The sequence below is a fragment of the Triticum urartu genome, chromosome 5, assembly GCF_003073215.2.
Source record: "Triticum urartu cultivar G1812 chromosome 5, Tu2.1, whole genome shotgun sequence".
NCBI lineage: Eukaryota > Viridiplantae > Streptophyta > Magnoliopsida > Poales > Poaceae > Triticum > Triticum urartu.
In genome coordinates this window covers 341,709,152-341,724,218 of record NC_053026.1, presented here as the reverse complement: position 1 = coordinate 341,724,218, position 15,067 = coordinate 341,709,152, and the positions used below count along the sequence as shown (strand labels likewise).

The window sequence follows — 15,067 nt, the reverse complement described above, 5'->3', positions numbered from 1 at the left end:
GTGTTCTTAATCTTGGTTTCCACTAGCGTGTGCTATGTCCTCTCGTTTAGATTTGAAATTGTTGCCAGAGAAGCAATAATATTTATCATCAACATGTACATGCGTCAGAGATGACAATTTGATGCCAGGGAAAGCATCTCTCACAAGATATGTTGCCTCCTGCATATCAACATGCTTCCATGTTACATAGATCAGATGGATACTTGCCATATACAACCCTTTAACAGTCGCTACATGGGCGTTCTCTCGAGCCTGCCACGTCGGATTTCTACAGTGGCTCTCGACACCTCCCCGATAGAAAAAGACCAGCCCAGGTAACACCTCCCGATAGAAAAATAGCGATGGGAAACAGCGAGCGAAACAGCCAGCGACTGAACAAGCCCGCGTCCCCCCTCCCCCTCCTCCCACTTCAGGAACCATAGCCGCCGCCTCGTCCTCCTCCCACCACAGCCGCCTCCCCCTTCCCCCGCCCCTCCCCCGCATCTCATCCGCCCCAGGTGCAGAGGCGAGCTTCCCGGCGACGGTGGCGCTGGCTCGAGGCAGGGGAACGGCCGATGCGGGGTCCGTTGGATCGAGGCGTGGGGAGCGGTGGATGCGGCGTCGGCGGCACGAGAAGAACATCGGTTGCAGCCAATTCGATGACCTGATCAAAACGAAAATACATCTGGTATGACTAATCTCTCTCTGTTTGTCTCTTACGTGGAAAAAATGACAGAAAACATCTCTAATATTCTCAGGATTAGTCGCCATTAGTCCTGGTCTCCTACGCAAGTAAAAAGAGAAAACAAGGAACATGTTCTATACGAGAGTGCTACCAAAGGAAACCAATGAAAAATCATGTCGACGTACAGCCCGCCGGTGGGGCCTGCAGAAGGCGATGTCGCTTTCTGGTGGAGGGTGGCCATGGACGTGTTGCAGGCGTTGGGGTGGCGCGAGCTCGGATGTACTCAGGTAGGCCACCGCTTGCATTCAGTAGTCTATTCTAATTGTTAATCTTTTCACCCATCCGAACATTGAGCCATAACATAAGTTCATCGGTGAACTACATTTGGCTTATCACCGGAGTCGCTGACGTCGATGCATCTCCTCTATACCGCTGCCTCCTCCTCTGCTTCGATTCTGCTTTGTGTTTTGTTTGTGTAGATAGCATAGTGGCAGCCGATAAATGTCCCCAGTACCTATGCTGAGTAGTGCATCAAATCATGTTTCTGATATATAGTCTGTCATCAAAGCAATTGTAAGCAGACAACATTTTAAATATTGATTTTTTGCACTATACTCGATAGCAAAGGATATCCATGTGATGGGATATCATATGCTTGGAGCAGCATCTCCTGACACTCTACCGGCATTCCTTTTACCAACAATTATGTGATACGATTTCTGCCTAGCTTTTGCCTATGTTGGTCGGCGAGAGTCGCCCATTGATGTTCTGATTGTTTCCCTACCATATTTGATTATTTCTATACTTAGCAAAGGAAGCTTACACTTGAGCTTCCATTCAGTATTGCCATTAGTTAGCTAATTAAGTTGTATATACGCTTCTTTCTCGGCACTGAATCATCTTGAATCTGTTTAAGTAATGGTCTATTTTTAATCCTCATGGGTGTACCAAGAGAAGTCTTTGGGTGTCGTTCATTATTGGAAGCGGAAGTGTATTGGGGAAACCACTGTATAGGGGATGTTTTCTTGTAATTATCATCCAGGCCTTCAAGGCATGCCCTGTTGTCCAATTATGATTGGTTGATCTCTGCTGGCTGTATTGACTATTATCATTATTGCAAGTCCAAAGTTCAAAGGTTGTATTATGTTAATTTGAAGGTGATAGAAGAATGCGTGTTAATTCCATCTTGTTCATGCATGTTTGCACTTTTACAATTTTTGGCTTACCATTCCATGGCTGGTTATGTTTTGGGGAGTTTTTTAGAAGCAGTAACTATTTTGAAGTTGGTAACAGACCCCTTTTTTCAGGTCATTCTGTGCTATGAATGTTGGCATGGATACTAATATCTTGATTGCTTGTTTTTTTTTAAATTTCTTTTAAGGCTTTAGAATGCTGCACCAATTATACAACTTTATTTTCTTGGATTGCAGGTTGTCAAAAGGCAAACTATTCCTGATATAGGCAATGATGATGAAGTGCCAATATCAGGAAGAAAGCGACATGTACAACAGAGATTAGGAAATAATGTGGTTGTTTCTGATTCGTATAGGAGTCGACATAGTAATAAAAGGTATATATACTTCATCTATATTACTCGAGGAAAATTCTGGGATGAAGTATGTACCATTTCCTTAAATATTTCATTAATGCATGGGTATAAACTGAACATTGTATATTGTGACCTATGGAGGAGAAAACACCAAATGCAAATAGATGAGAAATCTTAGCTTATTCCTTTGGAAATTTATGTAACAAAAGCTATCGGCTAGCCAACACAAAGGAGCTGGAATTTCAGAGCGACAGAAATAAGGATTTAATGTCTTTCAGATAGTTTGCATTTAGGGTAGGTAGTTGTAGGTTTTATGTTCAGAATTTTTCTTTATCGTCAAATTTTCTAGAAGAAATATGTGCCTACAGCTTCTCTGAATTATATTGTACCATATTTACCACCAGCTCCTAAGCCAACAGCCGACATTGCGACTTCCTGTTCAGAAGGTTGATCTTAATTTCCTAATATTTTTTTTATTTCATAATAATAAGTGAGAATCCCTTGCCAAATTAACCAGGCCAGTTTGCTATGTAGCCAACTCTTACTTCAACCCAACAGTCTTATCTACATATATCTAACCACATCGGGTTTTGACAGGTTTATAGTTGAATTATCTTCATACATATGGTAGGTGCAGGAGGTACCATGCAAGCAAGCAGGGCGACCAGGATCATGCTGCAGGGGCTGGGTATATTTCCAGAGAATGTCATCAAGGCAGGATTTTTTCTTCTAAAATCAGTTTAAGGCCATGCCCTCCTCTACAACGTACATATTGGTGATGATGGTGCTGCTACCTGTACACAGGTATTACTCTCTTCGTCTCTCTATTACCTTGCCTCCCCACTCATGCTTTCAATTTGCTCTTTCGCTTGGTGAGATTAATGTGAAAAAATGATGCTTGGTGAGATTAATGTGGAAAAATGATGCTTGGGAGATTGTATATGTATCTACCGATAATACCTTTTCGATTAATTTTAAAATAGTTTGCTTGTTGTTGTCCAATACATCTGAATATATAATGGTTACTCCACTGCATGTTACTCCGCTTGAGGTGGACTTAAATTTCTCGTTCAGGTTATGTGTTTCAAGAACAGACATATGGATAATTTGAGATTTTTGGTCATTTATATTTGGCTGCTTCATTCTTCTCTAAAAGACTAAAACTGCAGGTATATTGGGTTTGATTAGGACATATCTTAAATGGCATTCCCCATTGGGCAATTAAAACGATGGAAGGGCCATATGCGAATGGCACCAAAGCAACTTTGAATGACAAACATTTGCAAATCGCATTTCTAGGTATGGTTAATTCATGCATTATTGTTGTAACTCTTTGTTTCATCAGGAATTCAGTCACCAAGCCAGTTGGACAGTGGTGATCACCTCGCACTCCAGCTACCTATTATCCCAAGGATAGAGACTCTAAAGTTCTGAAACTTTCCCTTTCTTTTTACTGCACATTAATCTTTTTGAGCTTGAACGAAGTTGTAACTTAAACATCAGGTGTCAACATTTATCACACTCTCCTTGTAAGTAATGCATATCTAGATGATGGGCCGGAGTATGCATATCTCCAGGTAAGTCCTCTTTGGACCCTTCCACTTCGTCGGGCTCACCATTGGAGACTCGGACGCCAGAATCGGCACCGCTGCTGTGTCTGTTGGTGACGCTCACACAAGATCCAAAGGCAGCACCTTGGCCATCTCCCTGCGAACATCTGACAATGTGGCCGCCGCCTTGATTCTACTTGTCTTGATACCCCAAAGAGAAAAGAGAGGAAAAATACAGAATAGATAGATATGATGCATTTGTCACTTATCATGCCAGTGTTAGGCTTGGAGATTTCTTCTCATATTTATACATAATTTTTGTTAGAAATCTTAAGAAAAAGATGGTGCTTGTTGAAGGCATCACACAAATTGTGTTTAGAAGTACTGCAAAACGAAATACAGAGTAGCAGCCAAGCTAAACCTCGGAACATAAATGCCTTTATATAAAAATACCACTAGAGTGTGTTCCTGTGGAGTTAATATAAGACAAATGAATTGTATCTCACTGTTTACCTATATCTTCCCTTAGCAGAGCAGTATTTTCACAACTAGGGAATGGAAAAGAATATGGACGTGGTCATCAGATCGAGCCAGAAGAAGGTTTGTACTCATCATCTCTGTAGACTTAATTTATTTTATGTCTGCAAACTATGTTGCACATGCTTGTAGAATGGATGAAATAATCTTGCAGAATATAAACTTTTTTTCCTGAATTGTTCTAATACTCTTATTTAAATTTCTAGGAAAATGTACAATGAACCAGAATGTACCATGTCGAGTGGGAACAATTGATGAGACGCCAACGTTCTGGTTTCGAACCCCTCAACTCCAGTTTATCCCCTACATCGCGCCTTCTGTCCTGGACATCCCCGGCTTCTATGGTGTTGACATCTACTTTTCTGCGACGCCCACGTGTGGGTCGATGATGGCACAGATGAGCAACTGCTCGAGCAGGCGATGATGAAGGCGAGTGTTGGCTCGGTGGGTGCGGTGGAGGGTGATGAGGATGCCAGTGTGGACGTGAAGGCGGACGAATTCATCGCAAAGTTCTATGCGTAGATGAACTGCAGCAGCAAGTCTTAGGGCTGAAATACAACGACTTGATGGATAGGAGCATGTGGACAAGTCATCGTATGTAATGCATATTCAAACCAAACCGGAAATATAACCTGCTGCTACTCCCCAAGTTTAATATACTTCCACTCCAACGGATTTGGTCTACATTACTGCCATTCATCCAAGTATGTCTCAGTTGTACATGCATATGTGCTATCAATCAATTAGAGAAAAAGACAATGGAAAGGGCGGCTGTCTATCTGGCACCGCAGCAGCACGTCTCAGGAGGCGCGCCATGGGCGCGCCCCAACCCCTAGTGCCATCCATTTGTGGTTGATCATCGGTACTTTGTCCTTTATTGTTGAGTAGCTTTGTCAAAAACCTAATTCCAGGATTGGCAACCACACGTGTTTGTCGCGATGTGTATTGTGTTTGTGCTATCGGATACTGACCAGAGACAAAATAGAAACCAGCTAGCTCAAATTTGGAAAAGTGAAAAACAAAAGAATCATTTACCTACTTTACAACTATTTTAAAAAAATAGGTTTAAAATTAAAAAATAAAAGGCCTACATGACCATCTGGGCCGTGGCTATGTGGACCATCGGATACGAGCTTGGGCTATGCGTTTCTATGACTGGTTCCGAGACCAAGCCCAGTAGCGGCCATAAATAGGGACGGGGGACCAGGAGGACACAAGTTCTCAGACAAGTCATTAATAGAAAAAAAGGGGGGTTCTCTTTTTTTGCGAAAAAAGAGTGTGTGTGTGTGTGGGGGGGGGGGGGGGGGGGTTGGGGGGGGGGAGGGTTCTCAGAGAGATGAAAACGGAGGAGCCGCAGCGCATGGTGGAAGACGACAAAAGGTTCGTGAAGAAGAGGCTGCCAATGGAGCGGGTGCAGTACGCCCTCTCCATCGACACAAATAAGATGTTTACACATGTCAAAAAGTATAGATTGTTTTTTTTGTGAACCCTGAACCATGGAACAATTGTTCTATGGTATATTTCCATTTATATATAATAGCTTCGCCATTTGCATCTTTAGCACTTATATCATTGAGCCACAAACTATCATATAAATTAGAAACTTACCAAACTAGTCTGCCTCCTGGTCAGAGTGTCCACTGCTCATTTTGGTGGAGAGATTTCCTGAAACTCCCGGATACCTACAAATTGCACTCATCCTGAATTTCCCTGGAATCTCAACGGCCCAGTTAGCTTCCTTTGTCTTTTTTAAGCCAATTGTTCTACAGTATATTTTCATTAATTAAATATGTACAATACAAAAGGCATAAAAAGCCAAATCAAAAGAAGATTAACTAATGCCTGTTTTGTGAAACATCAGGAAAACTTAAAGGTTATTCTGAATCCAGGTGTCAATCTTGACTGCTTTGTCTGCTTTAGCTCTTAGCTCGACTCCTCTCAGGCCTTCCTTCAAATAGAATTTCCATGTATCAATTGTTGGTGTGGCTCTTCTAAAGATCTTATCATTTCTGCTCATCCATAGACTCCAGCATCCCATGACAATCATATCCATAGCAAAATTTGGGGAAGTGCAGTTAGGCATAGATGAATCTCATCATATGTTGACATGCCTCTATGCTTGTTGGGAGCAATGGAGTGCCAACACATGAGCGCAAATGGACAGTCCCAGAAGAGAAGCGTGCTTGTCTCTTCTGTGTGTTCATGGCATAGGGCGTGGTTATAGTCTTCTAAGTACATACTTTTCCTTTGTAGCAAATTCCTGGTGCTGACCTTGTCATGTAAAAGAAGCCAGAAGATCTTATGCCTTAGACGACAAGAAGTTTTCCACAATAGCTTGAATGTGTTATGAGCTTGGTCGTTTCCCCGAATGGCCTTGTACATCTTGATGAAAGAGTATTTGGGTGTTGACCAAGTGTAAGACCAGATGTCATTTCCTGTTGAAACCTCTCTGTTGCTAAGTAGGTCTTAAATTGCATTAAATTGCACAAATGCTTCTTGTGACATTGGTCTATGGAATAAGAGGCCAATATCAGTGGTCTCCAGAACTGACTGCAATGAAATATTCTGCCTGATAGCATAAGAGTGCAGCTCTGGATATTTCAACTGAAGGGGAAGATCTTGAAAATTGTCAGTCCAGAATAACACTGTGTTTCCTTGACCTGCTTTACACACTGCATGATGCTTGAAAGTATCAAGATGTTTAAGTACTGCCCTCCACCAGAAGGAGCCAATCTTGTTATCACTTGGCAACTTGTCCTGGTAATCGGTTTCCCAGATTATGTTCACCCAGGGGATATCAGCTCTCTTGAAAAAATTATGTAAGAATTTTAATGAGCAGAGCTTGATTGTGGATCTTTAAGTCTAGTACTCCCAATCCTCCTTGTTCTTTGGCCTTGCATACTACATCACATGATATATGAACCATTCCTCTTTCCTGTGATCCATATTTTCTCCAGAAGCAATCCATGAGGTAGGTGTTGATTTGTTTGATCACTGTCTTTGGTGTCTCCAAGGTGCACATGACAAATGTGGGTAGGCTGGTGAACACTGATTTTAACAGAGTTAATTTTTCCCCAGTAGATAACATAGTGGAGCAGCTCAATAGCCCACTCTCAATTCTTTTCAACATAGGGATGTAGTCCTCAATCCTTGGTTTGTTCAAGTGGAGTGGTAGCCTAAGGTAAGTATGTGGCAGAGGGCCAATCTTATATCCAATGAGAGTGGATAGTTCAGCCATTTTATGAGCAGGAGTGTTGATAGAGATCATGATTGACTTTGAGTAATTGACTTTCAAACCAGTGTATTCAGCATAGTGCAAGAGGAGATTCTTGATGTGCATCAATTGTGTAGCATCTGCCTTGGCCACTAAGATTATATCATCGGCATATTGAATAATTGGGTAGTCTGGGCATGAGGCATGAATGAGTGGTGATTCAATCAGAGCATTATGGTATGCTTCATTGAGGATAGATTGGAGAAGATCTGCAGCAATCACAAATATCAATGGTGAAAGGGGATCACCCTATCTGACCCCTTTTTTGCAGAGGAATTGTTTTCATGGCACCCCATTAAGCAGAATAGAAGAGAAACCAGTGCCATAGATCATTCTTATCCACTGTATCCATTTGCTTCCAAATCCCTTAGCCTGCAGTACCTCAATGATAGTCATGGTTAAGCATGTCAAAAGCTTTTTTGAAGTCTAGTTTCAACAAGACAATTTCTCTTCTGCTTTGATGACATTGGTGGATATACTCATAGGACCATGCAAGGCAGTCCTGGATACATCTGTTGTTCAGAAATCCATATTGGTTCTTGGGCATCATATTCAGGATATACCTCTGCAGTCTGTTTGCAAGCAGTTTTGTAATAATCTTGAGTCTACAGTTCAACAGAGAAATGGGCCTGAATTCTGATGGTGAGGCTGCAGAATCTTTCTTTGGAATGAGTGTGATATAGGAGTAATTAATACTCCGAATATTCACTTGTCCTGAATGGAAATCTTATATAACCTTATAGAAGTCAGGAGCTATGATATCCCAACAGTTCTTGAGAAATGCTTCATTGAAACCATCTGGCCCTGGTGATTTATCTGCACGCATATTCTTGATTACATTATCAATCTCCTCCTTGGTGAATGGTGCTTCAAGTTCAGATAGATCATCCATTGGTTGAAGCAACTGATGTAAGTTCAGTGGGTTTGTGGTAGGTGCAAATGTACCCATTCTCTCTTTAAATGCTCTGTATAAAATAGCAGCTTTGGCCTGGTGATCATGATGTCCATGTCCTTGTTCGTCTCTCAGCATGGAGATGGAGTTATTCCTGAACTTAATTGTTGCTTTGGCCTGAAAGTACTTAGTATTAGCTTCACCCACTTTGATCTTTCTTATAGTGGCTCTTTGTTTCCAGTATTGCGTTTGATTATCTAGAATGATTTCAAGGTGTACTTTTAGAATGTTCCTGGCATTGTGTTCCTCCAATGATAAATGCCTAAACTCCTCAATGATATCATAGCAAAGGATCATGAAGTTGGTATATGCAATGATCTTTTTCAGACTAGACAAAATTTTTGCCCAATTCTTTAGTCCTTTTCTCAGTCTATTGAATTTAGTTGCTATGATTTTGGCACTGTCACTAGCATCCACCTCTTGTGTCCATATGGAACTTGCTACTTTAAATTGATGATGTTCTGCCCAGAAATTCTCAAATATGAAGATATTGGCTCTAGGGATAGATGACCCTATCTGGATTTTAATAGGTACATGATCTGAGGTAGTTTTAGCTAGAGGGATGGCAAAAGTACCTAGGTATTTGTTGGTCCAGTCTTCTGAAGTGAAACACCAGTCAAGTTTTTCCAAAAGAGGGGCCTCTTGCATGTTACTCCAAGTATATTTCCTGCCTTTTAGTGGGATTTCAATGAGAGCCCGTCTGTGGATTGATGTATTGGAAGCTAGCATATCATTGATACTACCCCCAGCCCTGCTTCTATTATGAGGGTATCTGATAAAATTAAAGTCTCCCATCAGTAACCAGGGTGTGTCGTCTGGTGTAATGAAGTTTTGTAACCAGTTCAAAAACAGAATCTTGTCATCTGGTTGGCATGGCCCATACACATTGGTTAAAATCCATTGTTCGCCATTATGATTGGATGTGAAAATGACTGGTATGGAAAATTCATTGTTGTGATTGTCGGTGTCAAAACCGGCGAATCTCGGGTAGGGGGTCCCGAACTGTGCGTCTAAGGTCGATGGTAACAAGAGACAGGGGACACGATGTTTACCCAGGTTCGGCCCTCTCTATGGAGGTAATACCCTACTTCCTGCTTGATTGATCTTGATGAATATGAGTATTACAAGAGTTGATCTACCATGAGATCGAGATGGCTAAACCCTAAAAGCCTAGCCTGTATGACTATGGTAATGATTGTCTTTTTCTCCGGACTAAGTCCTCCGGTTTATATAGACAGCGGGAGGATCTAGGGTTACACAAGGTCGGTTACAAAGAAAGGAATCTACTTATTTGATCGCCAAGCTTGCCTTCCACGCCAAGGAGAGTCCCCTCCGGACACGGGTGCAGTCTTCGGTCTTCGTATCTTCACAACCCATCAGTCCGGCCCATGGCTAACAGCCCGGACGCCCGAGGACCCCTTAGTCCAGGACTCTCTCTGTAGCCCCTGAACCTGGCTTCAATGACAAGGTATCCGACGCGTAGATCTGTCTTCGACATTGCAAGGCAGGTTCCTCCTTCCGAACTCTAAGACGGTCTTCAGACGTAATGGTCGTGTCCGGACCTGTAACACACACACCACACACAACCGCAGAGAATATAATAATCCACGAGTCCAATCCGCTGACAACTTTTGGCAACATGACATCACGTCCGCCCGGTCATAATTTCGAACCGTTTTTTGTCTGTCGCTCCACGTTTCGAGACGTGGTTGCCATTGGCATGTCTTGTCAAAGCAGAGATCGTGTCCCCTTATTGCGGGATTCTCATCAATACGGGTGTGGGTAACCCAACCGTGCCGTTCACACAACCCTTGGGAATAGGCAAGTTTTAAGGTGAGTGGGGAGGCGTTCAATATTCACTGCCTTTATAAGGAGATAAGAATCCCCTTTCTTCACCCACGCCTTCTCTCTTCCTCTGCCCTTCCACTCTTGAGCTCCAGCGCCCAAGTTCCCATATTTTTCCCACTCGAGCAAGCACTCAACCATGTCCGGATCCGGAGGTCAAGGCAAGTGGATGGCCTCCTCCGTCAAGGAGAAGGACATTGTCGAGCTTCGGGCGGCCGGGTACCTGGCGAAGGAAATCGCCCACCATCTTCCAGCCCAGGGGCAAGTCGTCCCAACACTGAAGCCCAGTGAGAGGGTGGTATTCATCCCCCATTTCCTCCGCGGGCTAAGGTTTCCACTCCACCCCTTCGTCCGCGGGCTGATGTTCTTTTACGGGCTAGACTTCCATGATCTATCCCCAAACTCCTTCCTCAACATCTCGGCGTTCATCGTCGTGTGTGAGGCCTTCCTCCGCATCCAACCCCACTTCGGGTTGTGGCTCAAGGTCTTCAACATGAAGCCGAAGGTGGTGGATGGCCAGCACGCGGAGTGCGGAGGCGCCATGGTGAGCAAGCTGACCAATGTCTCCTGGCCAAAAGGAACTTTCGTGGAGACTGTAAAGGAATGGCAGAAACAGTGGTTCTACATCACAGAACCCTGCGGCGCCACCTGGGCCGCAGTTGCCGAATTCAACTCTGGCGCTCCCATGCGACTCACCTCCTGGGTCGAGAAGAGCACGAACTGGTGTTCGCCAGATGAGCTGATAGCGCTGCAGACGCGCATTCAAAGCATGGTGGACAAAGATGTCAAACTTGTCGATGTAATCCAGGTGATGCTAGTTCGCCGGATTCTCCTGTGCAAAAGCCGAAGCCGCCCTCTATGGGAGTTCAATCCGAAGAAGCACCATACCCTGAAGAGGCTCTTTGAAACCACTCATGAAGACGCCTGGAAGTTGCTCTTCAAAGGCAACGAGCCACCGCCGGCCACAGATTTGGACCGCGGGCACGACATTAACCACCTCGCCAATGAGGTATGTTATTTTTAACGCATCCCCTACTTGCTTGTTTCAAGGATGATATCTAAGCTTTTATTATCATTGCTTCTTTAGGACTGTATGGAGAGGGCGAAGCGGATCCAGTGTCCGGCTCCGCTGTGTGAAGAACCAGTCATCCCACGTTTAGCGAAGATGCTGGTGTCGGTGCCCTATAAGGCGCCGGAGAAGAAGGCCAAGGGGAAGGCCAAGGGGGTTCGGAGTGGCCCGCGCCGCAGGGGCGCTTCGGACGCGACGTCCGAAGACAAGACCTGCTCCTCCACCGCCGAAGACGACGACGATGAGGAGGAGGAGGAAAGCGATTCTCCCTCTGATGGGGGGAGGAAAAAGAGGGCGGCCTCCACAATTCTAGAGGCGGAGGCGCCCAAGAAGGGGAAAGGCCCACTCGTGGGCAGCTCCGCATGGGACGTCGACAGCAGTCCGGAGCGACGCCCCCGGAACAAGCCCCTGGCCAGATCGTGAGTGCTAAGAACCCGTACACATCCAATTATCCGGCCCTTCCACCTTATGGTATTTTACATGGTTTAATTATGTCATTGCAGTCCGGCCCACGACAGCTCCCAGCGATCCTCGTCACGAGGTTCGTTGGATTCAAGGGCAATGGCCAGCGAGTCACCGCCGACCGCTTACTCCCCCAAAGCCAAGGGCGACGCAGAGGTGCTGACTCGAAGGACTTTCCCAGGCCCGGGGGAGGCTCAGGAGGCGCCAGAAGGCAAGGCCTCCGTCGTCGGACACCAGGGGGAGCCAATCCCCATGGAGACTGGTGGTGAGGGCCGTATTCAGTTCGGCCCTCAGCCGGATTCGATTCCGGAGACCGATACGGCTCCGGAATCCGGTGCGCAACCTCCTTCGAAAGAAGGGGGTATGCCTATTCCGCCGGTGACCCCTGTCCAACTAGGGGCATCGGATAGTCTGCTGGAAGTGATGCGAGGCGCTTCCATTGTGGATGAGCACCGTGTTCTTATGGGAACGGTAATTGAAAGGGTTCGGTCCGCCAAGAGCGGACTAACCGAAGCCTGCAGCAGCCTGCTGACAGGTTTTGAGGTAAGCAACGCAAAAAAGAGAAAATCCCAATATAGACAGTAGCCCCTGAGACACTGTCTGGTGTTCGGAAAGAAAAAAGCCGGACAGAGGATCAATCCTTTATTGCAGAAAACTAACTACATTTGTCTGAAATGGATACGCAGGCGTCGCTGTTGGCCGTAACCTCGCATACCGCCGAGGTCTCCGGACTGAAGCGGAGACTGGAGCAGGCCGAGGAGGAACGGCCAGGTGAGGAGGCAGCTCCAAGAAAAACAAGGTATGTAATAACCCATTATGTATTCGAAAAAAGTAAAATGATATGCATTGACCGAAGTGTCATGATATGTATAGAAGCGACGACCGAGGTCGGGGCCCTGAGAAAGGCCCTGGTCGAAGCCGAGGGGAAGGCCGTCAAGGAGCAGGCCGCCCGTGAGAAGCTCAAGGCCCGGGTCAACGAGGTCCAACAAGAGCTCCAAGACGCGGTGACGAAGTGTGAGACCTTGGAGTGCGATGCGTCGGCTCAAGAGACCGAACTCGCCAAGGCTCGTCAGAGTGCGGAGACGGCCCGGAGTGAGGCCTAGGGCGCCCTCCGGGAGATCCAGGAGGCCAGGACGATCGCGGCGGGTAAGGCATATAGTATGCAAAGAAAGTATGTGAAGAGGAAGTATCTTTTACTATGCCGGATTCGGAGTTCTCCAGGGGCTTTTGCTGATCTGCCACGTAGTGTGTCCGACGCCGCGGAGTTCTTCCGAGCCGAAGAAGGGCGCTCCACGGAGAAACTGTTCTTGTCGCAATATCTTGCGCTAGAACATCCGGTTCCCATCAGCGATCAGCTAAAACAGCTGGTCGAGCTGCACAGGGTGGCCGAACTAGCCATGAAGGATTTAATAATCCGTCTGTGGCCAGCCGAAGCTATACCCGGCAGTTACTTCAGCCTCGTGAAGCGGCTGGTGGATGCCTGTCCTAGGCTGGACGCGGTCCGTCTGCATTGAGGGCGCGTGTATGGCCTTTGCCCGCGTCAAGGTCTGGTGGGCGAAGATGGACGCCGTCAAGCTTGAGACCGAGGGGGCGCCCGAGGGCAAGGAGCACCGTATACCCGAGCGGTATTGTGGTGACGTCCTGGAGGGGTCTCGTATTGTAGCGACACAGTGTTCGCAGTACATTATCTTTGACTGAATGTATTCAAGTTCCTTCTACCTTGTATGATAAAACAAAGTGGGTTTGTAATATAATGATTGTTATGTTTTAAATTTTACCTCCTGTGCGGCCGTGTTGTATGAAATCTGAGGGTTGGTCAGTAGTCGGCTTCTGCCCCCACGTAGGTAGTACGGAGGTGTTCGGGATGGAATCTAAACAATGTTGATCCAATTATATGGTCCTTGAAGGAGTTGTTTAGCGCAATGAACCAGGCAATCAGACTATGCGGCTTTAACGCCCTCACTTAGCCATAGGAGTTTGACAATAAAAACATGGGTGCAACCCCTAGTATCCGAACCAGAGTGCTATAAGCGTCTGATCAGGAAGTACCGATCCTTCGCGTAATGCGGAAAAAATCTCCAACGATTTGCAACCTCCGAAGAGCTGACCGGCTCTCGCCGCATCATGACAGTCAGTTTTCGGCTTTCTCTACTGAGGTGCTCTTTTGGATAAACCAAGGCACAATCGCAGTAGTTCTCCCTTTACTACCTTAGCCGATATAGCGGAACGTAAGGTAGCAAGCACAGGAGCCGGGCAACCCAACTATTGACCAAAGACATGATTCGGAGCCAATGCATATAGTGCTAAATTCAGGGTGCCGAACTATACTATAAAAAGTGTTCGGACTTTTGTTGCCATAGTGTGGGGTGCTATGAAGCCCCTAGCAAACATCAAACGTACCAAAGTGTACGGGTGCTACCGGATAGGGTTACCCATAGGGGAGAAGAAGAGAAAAGAAAAAGAAAGAAAACAAAAAGGGTGCAAAGGTGATAAGCTGGGGCCCTAAAGCTCCAGCCGCGAACTGTTTTCATTGTCATTTGATTAATACGTCGAGGCGCATTGATACAAGTAGTGCGATAAGCAACCGGCTATTTAACATGCCAAAAACCAAAGGAGAGCTGCATGTGGGTCTTGGAAAACAGGTAGAGTGATTGTTAACGAAACCACCTTGAAAATCCCCCATACGTCTGCGTTTCTCGCCGTCTTGGTGTGTTTATCCTTCAAGAGGACTAGTGATCAGGCCATCAGATGGGGCTTGCGGGATTGAAACCTGAAAAGGAAACGAATAAAAGTGAAAGTATGTGTGTATCCAGTGTCGGTTGAGCCGTACTGTGGATCACAAACTAGCTATGCCTCCGTCGATGCCCATGGAATTTTGAGTGCGTAGTTATGTACGCGTGGTGCGAATGCCACTACTTGACCAGGACTAAGACGGAGGCCGAATTGCTAGTCTAGCTCGTCATGAGCTGAGCTGTCCTGCTGCAGGGTAGTTCGGACCCTCTTGACAGTGTCCGTGGGCTCGGCGGCCGAATGAAGGTTCTGCTTGAGAAGGCCGCTCTGTACCTATGCTGCTAAGGCAGCTGTGTGCTCTTCTGTACGGAGGGAGTGTTCCGTATTTCCATTGACTGTTATGACGCCACGTGGACCGGGCATCTTGAGCTTGAG

At 45.8% G+C, this 15,067-nt stretch overlaps 1 long non-coding RNA gene across 1 annotated transcript; it reads left to right on the top strand.

The window, feature by feature from the left end:
- The first annotated feature begins 349 nt into the window (after window positions 1–349).
- Window positions 350–5,087, top strand: LOC125555979. The gene is made up of 6 exons (XR_007304966.1): window positions 350–667; window positions 738–951; window positions 2,095–2,234; window positions 2,811–3,017; window positions 3,383–4,363; window positions 4,507–5,087. It is a non-coding gene; the product is annotated as an uncharacterized LOC125555979 (long non-coding RNA).
- The last annotated feature ends 9,980 nt before the right edge of the window (window positions 5,088–15,067 follow it).